Source organism: Nicrophorus vespilloides, unplaced genomic scaffold (assembly GCF_001412225.1).
Source record: "Nicrophorus vespilloides isolate i.1.1-1 unplaced genomic scaffold, Nicve_v1.0, whole genome shotgun sequence".
NCBI lineage: Eukaryota > Metazoa > Arthropoda > Insecta > Coleoptera > Silphidae > Nicrophorus > Nicrophorus vespilloides.
In genome coordinates this window covers 2,728-12,751 of record NW_017096312.1, presented here as the reverse complement: position 1 = coordinate 12,751, position 10,024 = coordinate 2,728, and the positions used below count along the sequence as shown (strand labels likewise).

Here is a 10,024-nt window from a genome sequence, read left to right as displayed (position 1 = left end):
GTCGGGTTTTCGATACAGTCGGGATTTTCGATACAGTCGGGATTTCGATATTGTCGGGATTTCGATACACTCAGAATTTTGATATAGTCGGGATTTCGAATGTCGTGATTTTAATATAGTCGAGATTTTGATACAGTCTGGATTTCAATACAGTCGGGTTTTCGATACAGTCGGGATTTCGATACACTCATAATTTTGATATAGTCGGAATTTCGATAGTCTGGATTTCGATACAGTCGGGATTTTGATACAGTCTGCATTTCGATACAGTCGGGATTTCGATACATTCAGAATTTTGATATAGTCGGGATTTCGAATGTCGTGATTTTAATATAGTCGAGATTTTGATACAGTCAGGATTACGATACAGTCGGGTTTTTGATACAGTCGGGATTTCGAATGTCGGGTTTGCGATTACCACCGGTCATTATTATGTAATGAAATGACATGATTTATTTTTTATTACACATTATGAATAAGCTATGAATAATTACTTCTATAAATTCAATAATTTATATTAATATCAAAACTTATATTATAAAAATTGAATTCTATATATATATATGCAATAAATCATACTGATATGTAACTTTAGTTACATGCTTTAAATGTTGAAATTGACACTGATATTTCTCATAGCCTCTTTAATTTTTAAATACCTGTATTACTATTGATTAAATGCTTTAAATATGCTATTAAACTAAATATCACTATTTAGGTGCAGATTTAAAGGTGGACAGAATCAAGTGCAATATGATATACAATTACATCGACCTGGATGATTTATTGTAAATGATTCACTTACTGTTAGCTCATCTTCCTTTATCCTATCCGAATTCTTGCTGGCAAGTCGAAAGGAGTTGCTCACTATGACCTGCTCATCCTTCGACAAGAAGGAGCACTTCGCTGCAAGCTTCTTGCTGCTGTTGGCCCCCATCACCTTTCGAAAACATGAACACATTTTACAATAACTTTTCTCTTTTCTTTTTTTTAAAAAAATCTCCTCTGCATGCAACAATAAACCAAATAACAAAATCAATACTCACGGTGTGTAAACTGTTACGATTCTCGCAATTAATATATCATTAGGTACATAAATTATGGGAAACAATCCCATATGTGTAAGGTGGTAAATATTTACTTTTGATTATCATATGATTGTGATATTTTTACAGCCATCGACACCCATCGACGTTGCCGCATCAATGAAACCGAAGTGTTCACTGGACAACGACGACGACTGAAACATTAATAATTCAGGTGGTGTTTCGTGCGGCTTTCTAAAATTCGCTGTGCTACAATTGCGGAAGTGTTTGAAAAGGGACAATAATTTAATTGGAAAAAACATATTATGTGAACACCTGTAAGGATAATTGTGGAGAGCAGACAACGCTGCGCAACGCATATTTTTTTTTTGCCATGGAATATTACATAAACCGGTCTCTTTATATCTCGTCAATAACCTAACTGGAATTAGGACGTACATGTTAATTATATTAACGATATATTTTTGCCCCTCTGCTCTGTACGACTTCAATTTACCAAATTAAATTATTATTTTCTACTTGTTTTTTTTGTTTGCAGGGTGTGGATTTTAATTAAGCCAACTGTTTAAAATGCAAATTCTAAACGATGTTACCTTAATTAGAGTGCGTTTCTCAAATATGATTACAAACAGATGTTTCCAAAACTTTAAATTTTCAACTGTGGGCGTTGCTAAGTAATTTTCAATGATCTTATTGGATAAATAAAGATACATAAGTTAATGTAACTCAAAAGGAAAATATCCAAATGTCGCTTCCATTAGGAAATAGTGAAAACGACGATTCTGCATTTAGAATTACTTAAATAATTTATGATTATTGAAAATTAGCTATGTCCTAAATATATTTGAATTATTATACAGATGTGTTTCTAAATAAATAATGTAGAGCAAATTGTAATGTCTTGTAAATAAATTATGTATGTATTCTTAGTACACTTACAACCGATTTTGAGTCTAGTGCTAATATTATTATATTTTCAATTTTGTATGTATTTCTAAAGCGTTTATTAATCAGTTCATTAGAAAAGCGACCTGTCATTTTCTATATAATTTCATGAATTTTTACCAAATTATTAAATAATTAAAAAATAATGATCTATATTATCAGAAATAATAGTAAGAATAAACAAAATATTTTTCGTTTTCTATATCTTTGAAAATACTTTACAATATTGATTTAGATCTATTTTCTAGATCAGGGGTTTCCAAACGGTATTTTTACTAGAGTGGCGCCACGAAAATCGAAGAAAAACTGCTATTAAGATAAAGTTCAGCCTGAAATAGACCAATGTTTTGATTTGGAACGTCGCGGAAAAATTCTAATATATTTAAGGGCGTCGTAAACCGAAAAAGTTTGGGTACCCCTGTTCTACATCAAACATTAAACGAGTGTAAAAACATCAAAATAAAAATAGAATGGAAGCATTTAGTTCTAATTAATAGAAAATACATTATTTCAATTTTGTGAAGCTATAATTGAAGGAGAATATGAAAAATAGCTAAGAGAGCGAAATTGCAAAATTACAAACTGCAAAATTAAAATGGAACTAACTTTTTTGTACAAATGTATATAAAACTTAATCTTAACTATACATTTTGTGACATGTGTACATTTTATCAGTTTATGTAATATTTCAAAAAGCAATTATTTATTTTATATTAATATGAAAATTGTAGACAATATTTATCGAAATTATTAAATATTGCAAACTTCAAAATAAAAAAGGAACTAAGCTTTGTGTTTTAATTAATAGACATATCTTCTTGTGTTATACTTAGAAAACTTGTGAAATATATATATTTACAGTTAAATTTAGATAAATGTACACGTTTGTCAGCTTGGTTGGTTGGAGTACAACTTATATTTACCTACTATTTCCGGAAAATGTATACATAGACCTAATGTAATTGGTAAATTTATATAGGTTTACGTTACATAAAAAATATATCTATTGATTATCTCTAATCGGAGAATAAGGAATTAAGAAATGCAACTGCAAAACAAAATGCAAGACTAAAAAATATTTGCTCCATAGAAAAACCGGTAAATGTATGAGGCTGATCTCAATTTTAAACTTACATTTACCAACTAAGCTGGTAAATGTGTACTTTTACCGTAACACAGTTTTTCCAGAAAGACCTATGATCAATAGCCTTTCATAGTTTAATTTAATTTATTGTATTGAGTTTATATTTTTATAATTTATTGTTGCAATAAATGTTACAATTATAATTTTAGCAGTTTGTAGTTGAATTGTAAAAGACTAGAATTTCAAGAAAACTTAAAGAAAGAAAAATCAACAAGTTTATTGTCAGAAAAACATAAACCATGTCAATAAATTGTCATTGATTCTGTAACAAATTGATCGAGATTGCAAACTTCAGAAAAAAAAATTAACTAAAATCCTATTTAAAATTAATGTACATATTCTTCTTAACTATAAACTTATGAGATGTTTTTTTTTTGATGTTCTTTAACTTACATTAGCTAAATATTAAAATATAAGCACAAATAAAAAATAACTAATTTAGTTGTATTTTTTTTAGATGTTTTCTTTGTTTTCTTTCAAAGTACAATTTTATTTTTTGGAGTGTTTCTTACATTAATTCAGGTTTTACTTAAGCTATCAATCATTAAAATTTTATAATTTAAATTTAATAAAAAAGCTATGAAAATCAACTAAAAGCGTAATTGAATATAAAAATCAACTAATTTTTTTAATAATTAATTTATGAAATTTTTATAAAAAAAGTTTTAGAATAATTTTTAATTATTATTAAATACTTAAAATGATGAGTTTGTTGCAATTAAAACAAACTCATTATTTTCATCGCTTGAAACATTTATAAGTTCGAATTTTTTTTATCAATATTTTACTTTATTAAGTTTTCATAAATGTGCTGATATTTCATTAAATTTTGTCGAAATTTGAAGGCTGAATGTTTGAATCAATGTCTTATAATGACACTTTCCATTTTTTTTGTTTTTGTAAAAGATATCGAATATGAATGGTATAAAGAAGCTAAAGAATATAGAATTAGATTAATTGAATTTAGTCACCTTAGGGATGTAAGGATGTAAGGATATAGTAATTTATTTAAGACCCCCTGTTGACACATCTGTGAGTGTCGCCATCTGTCGGTGAGGATTGTGATGGAGGTGACGTGTTGCCGGCGGTGGGGGCAATGTTGGTAGTCGTTTAATTTGACATTTCACTCGGTATTTCGGTTGTAACCTAGTTGAGAACCTGGTGCAGATGCAGAGCGTATGAATGGGGAAACGAGAATCCAGTGTTCATTGACACGATCAAACCGCTGAAATCCGCTGCAGAGAAGACGGTTTGGGTCTCTGATCGACGCTAATATGGACGGAGGGATGACGTAATGTGCATTATATATATATACGGTAATTATGTCCGACAGTGCGAATAATAATGTGGAGCGAGAGGAGTTAGTGCAGCATTGACTGGCATCCAAAGTGGAGAAGGATAACTACGACGACGACGACGACTCGCGCACAAAACCAACGAACACGGCCTGTGTGATACATCATCATCCAATACTGTTGTAATCATACAATAATATAATACAGATGCACGCAGGGATTCGCCTCTGAAGTTCGCATGTTGTTTGCTGCTGTTTTTTTTTTGAGTGAGTGCACCCGACAATCATCAGATCAAACCCCGAAGATGTCGATGAAGATCATCGTCTAAGAACCCCCCGAAGAAGAGCACAACACGGCCTTCCCAACAAGGATCTCCGTCGTGGCATGCTGCTCCTGCACGGAATTACGTAAGGATTCTTGTTTTGTTTCTTCTCGTCGGAAAACCGCGCGACCCTCGACAGCAAATTATTATTACATCCTGTCGCATACACTCACGCTCATCACGCATTCATCATTTCATTCACATCATATTGGAATCATCCGCAAACAACCCACATCCGCGCGCATAAACGAACACAAAATGAAACAACACTATTGGCTCATGTTCGAGCCAAGGCTAACTCATTTTTAAATTTTTATTTTTAATTACCATCGAATAACGCAAACAACTATTTTCATATATATATATAAACAGAAGAAGCGCCTCGCCCTCCGCCAAATTATATCATTATCAGCATCATCACAAGCAACGTTTGGATTATTTTAATAATCCGAATTATCTAATTTGCGTTTATCTACATTAAACGTGTTACGTAAATTTAAAAAAAAAACAAGGTGTTAATTTGAATAGCATTTCTATTTGTTTGTATAATCGGATAATGTTAATTGTTGCGGCCGGCGGTAATGAAATATACCCACCTGGGATCAATATGTGTTTTAATTTCGGTTGCGTCGGGTGCAGTCATTATTCTTGGCTCGAGGAATTCTAGACGAGGCGCCTAATTTGGCTTTTAATGAGCGGGAGCATTAAACCAAAGCTTCTTCTGTCTGTTCTCTTAGTTTTGGCAAATCCGTGTGCCGGAATCGCAAATTCCGACGTTAAGCCGAAAGCAAGGAGTCTACATTATGTCTCCATGTCTACACTGTATGTGTGTCGAATAGTTTTACATGTTTTTCTGTAAATTATAATAACAAATTTCCATCGTAAATGCCGTATATGTAATTCATTATGATTATGAAATAGCAAAATGTTCCAAAATACCAAAAGAAACGTAGATTTTTAGCAATATTTTTTAAATTTATTAAAAGTTTTACATAATTTTGAATTTATCAAGATAATAATTTTGATTGAAACAGTTATGCAAATAAGCAAATAAAATATATTTAATTGTTGCAAATATTTTTAATTATCAATGCGAATGATAACAGTTGGCTGTAAAGTATATTGTGTTTAGAAAATCGGTGGAGTTGTATTTCTTCGAGCGGGAAATTAAGAAAGCGATGTCTCCATGTCTACACTGTATGTATGCTGAATAGTTTTACATCTTTTTCTGTAAATTATAATAACAAATTTCCATCGCAAATGCCGTATATGTAATTTATTATGATTATGAAATAGCGAAATGTTCCAAAATACCAAAAGAAACGTAAATATTTAGCAATATATCTCTCATTTTTTCAATTTATTAAAAGTTTTACATAATTTTATGAATTTATCAAGATAATAATTTTGATTGAAACAGTTATGCAAATAAGCAAATAAAATATATTTAATTGTTGCAAATATTTTTAATTATCAATGCGAATGATAACAGTTGGCTGTAAAGTATATTGTGTTTAGAAAATCGGTGGAGTTGTATTTCTTCGAGCGGGAAATTAAGAAAGCGATGAAATTTAATAATTCAATATATAAATATTGATGAAAGATTTGTAGAGTTACGTCGGGCGAATCGAGTAATCATAATGTGCTTTATTATTGGTAATTGGATTACAGGCAATTTAAAGATACCAAGTTTTGTTTCTAATGTAAGAGCGACAGTGGATGAGAATAGTTTGAATAAGGGATGTCATGGTAAATCGGAAGAGGTTGTCTTAGCAACAGCAGCCACATTGAGACCAATTCGCACAGAAGGTGTAACATCGACGTTACGTCAAAAAACGTTTTATAATGTATTTGGTCTTGTGATGCTCACGTGTGTAGCCAATGTCGAATGTTTTTTGAAGAGAATTTTACAGTTATTGTATTATTATTATTTATAGTATGAGTTGATACTATAAATCATTGATTTACTCGAAAACTATAATAGATAGAATGAATCCAATATATTCATATGAAAGCTGAATGTTTGGGGAATCTAGCAAGTATAGATACATTCCTGTGCTGTTATCCATGTTGCTGTAATACGCGTTCAAAGTTGAAAAATTGAAATGAAAACGTTCGAAAAAGCAGTGTCTTTACATGTCATTGATTTACTCGAAAACTATAATAGATAGAATGAATCCAATATATGCATATGAAAGCTGAATGTTTGGGGAATCCAGCAAGTATAGATACATTCCTGTGCTCTTATCCATATTTCTGTAATACGCGTTCAAAATTGAAATTATAACGTTCGAAAAAGCAGTGTTTCCACACATGTGTAGCCAATGTCGAATTTTTTTGAAGAGAATTTTACAGTTATTGTATTATTATTATTTATAGTATGAGTTGATACTATAAATTTAAGTGATTCATTATAAAAAAGCATTAAAAACTTGTATTTCGTTCATAAAATAAGTCTAAAATTACACATGTTACAATTTTCTAAAAGAAATTCTTGAGAAATTAGGAAACTATGTAAAATATAATATAATTGTTGATAACCTTCTGCCAACCATGAAATGATAATCGTTTAAATACCACAGTTTTATTAAATCAAATCTATAATTTGAAGTTATTTCCAAAGTAACAATATTTGGCTCAATTCAAGAAAAAAAGATGACCACTATCAAATTTTTGCTTTTTACGAAACACTAAAATTTGAGTAAATCAAACACACTTGAGCTTACAGTTAAACTTTAGCGGCACAGTTGAAAATAATTAAATTAATGATAAATTCAATTACCATTACAGTACTTAATGTGACTTTCTCTGTAGAAAATTCCAAAAATTAATTTAATCATAATTACAGAGTCAATAGGAAAGTTTTAGGCCATCAATTAATGAATACATTTTGCTTAATGGAAATATATTTCTATATACCTAATTACTTCAATGCAGTATTATTCTTTGCATATTTTCTTTTTGCAGTTCTCGAAAATACTATTGCTTTTTATTGATTTTTTTTCGCATGATTCAAGTGGAAAATACAAGAGAATGCAACGGGCAATTGCAAATATGAGAAATATCGACGTTTAGTGCGAATTGAAAGGAAAATAGACGTGACGTTGACAATACGCATTTACCGCGCGCTTCATTTTAATAGCTCTCTTTTATATAAGCATTGCTTTAATTATTAAATTATGTAAAATTGTCGATAATATTTATTTATTTAATTAAAATCTATGAAAATAATAATTGAAAATGAATTTATGAAATGAATAAATACATGTATAGATTGTTAAATAAGTCAATTAGCTTATTGTAAAGTGTATTTTATTAAGTTTATTATTGAAGATTACGTTATTTTTAGGTCTTAAACTTTACACGCGTTGAAAAAATAATAAACTAAATAAAACCGATGGAGGAATGCGGAGCATGTTCATTGACATTGCTTCCGGAATTTGTTATTTGTATGAAGGCTTTTGACCGATAAACTTTCGAACTTTGCTCGTAAATATTCTTGAAACGATCTCCACCCGTTACGTACGTATTTCGCGTTAAATCGCGTAAAACAGTACAGTTTTAATTCGTTCTGAGCGATTGTTCAAAGGGGACTTTTCCGTATTAATAAATTTCGGATATTTTGGCCGACTGCCGAGTGCGGGTCAACGAGGGAACCTCTGCAGCATTGATGGTTTATTATATTTACAAAAAAATAAATAATAGTTCGTTCAAAGCGAACTTCCTAAGTTTTAGTTGCGAACAGTTTACCCAGAAAATGGGAATCAATGAAGGAAGTGGAAATGGGAATGAATCAATAATTGGATGCGCTCGGTCAGAAATCTTTGTACGAAAACCAAAGTTCGTTTCAATTAATTTAATTTGCTATTAAAACGTAATAACAGCACGAAAATCTGCATCCATATGTGTTTATTGTTGGAAGTTGTTAATTAATATACACTTCTATATAATTATCGTGAAACGAGTTTTTTTTTGTGTGGAAATATATTAGGAGAAAAATAAAGTAATTGTAAAGTAACGATTACATTTATTTCAACCGTAAATTTGGAGTTGTTGTTAATGAACAAATTACATACAGACTAAATTTGTTTACGGTTTATAATGAAAACACATATAACAATATATTTTTACAAGGTCATTTTTGATTGAAGAACTTGATTTTTTTTGCAATAGGAAATCATCACTTTTTGATAGTCATTTTCTAAGATAAATTCGTGTCATGATAGTTATTGAGAGTGGGTAAATCTCGTTTTGAAAAATTCAAAAACAAACTAAATTTTGATTGAGCAAAATAAAACTAAATTCTAACAAATTAGTGCAAAACATTATTTTTTTATACATAAATTATTGTTTCCCTTTCTATACAGTCAAGTTACAAGTTTGTTCTGTTTATTCTTATTCGGTTTTAAAACCTTCGATTAGTCCGGTTTCAAACAGTACGGAATATTAGCCGAACCTATTACCCGCACTGTTCGAGGTATTGTTATACTTGATGCAAATTACGGATAAGAACTTGGATGATGGTTGTTTTTGATAGGTAAAACACAGAAATGATATAAAATACAATATAGAAAATTCATATTTATTAGTAATACAGTTGAAATTTTTGATAATTGACTTGGACAGATATTTTTTGACTTTAAAACAATTTAAAATATATATTTTCATTTTGTTTAGACTTTTTTTTTTGTTACGACCAATTAAAATGAAATACTTTTGACTCGATAAGAAATATTTGCATAGAAATTCGTATTTTGCATTCATGAATTTCAATGTGAAGTAAAACATTCTTTACGGTATGACTTCTAAAACGTCGTTAGAGAGACGACTTGGGTACATCTGTTCCCCTTTTGTAACCGTTTGCGAGAAATGAGCTGTGCCTTTGCAGATGGTTGGCGCCAACTGCGGACTATTCGAGCTGCTCTGTCTGCATACTCGAAACGAAAATGTAAATTTTGTAAAAAAATACCTTTAAAAACTAACGTTTGAATTATATTGTCTGCATCGGCGAAACGGAAATCATATTGCGTTAACCGTGGACGGTTAAGGTCAGCATTACGAATTTAGATTGAAGTGGATTACATCGCAAACTTCTTAGCGCGAATGAGAAATGTCTAGATGATATCTTCAAAGGGTTTAACTCGAGTACTCGTCCCTTTTGATCAGTTAGTCGTGTATTTTCTACTAAAATACTTGTCAAGTAACTTTCCAAAATGGAAATATGTGAGAAACATTAGTTATTCATAGAAAATGTCAAATACTTGACATGTTA

General features: G+C 30.4%; 1 long non-coding RNA gene across 1 annotated transcript; it reads right to left on the bottom strand.

The window, feature by feature from the left end:
• Positions 1–805: 805 nt before the first annotated feature.
• LOC108556650 lies at positions 806–1,176 on the bottom strand. Its single transcript, XR_001890827.1, has 2 exons — positions 1,047–1,176; positions 806–940 (listed from the first exon to the last, which is right to left on the bottom strand). It is a non-coding gene; the product is annotated as an uncharacterized LOC108556650 (long non-coding RNA).
• Between the last annotated feature and the right edge of the window lie 8,848 nt (positions 1,177–10,024).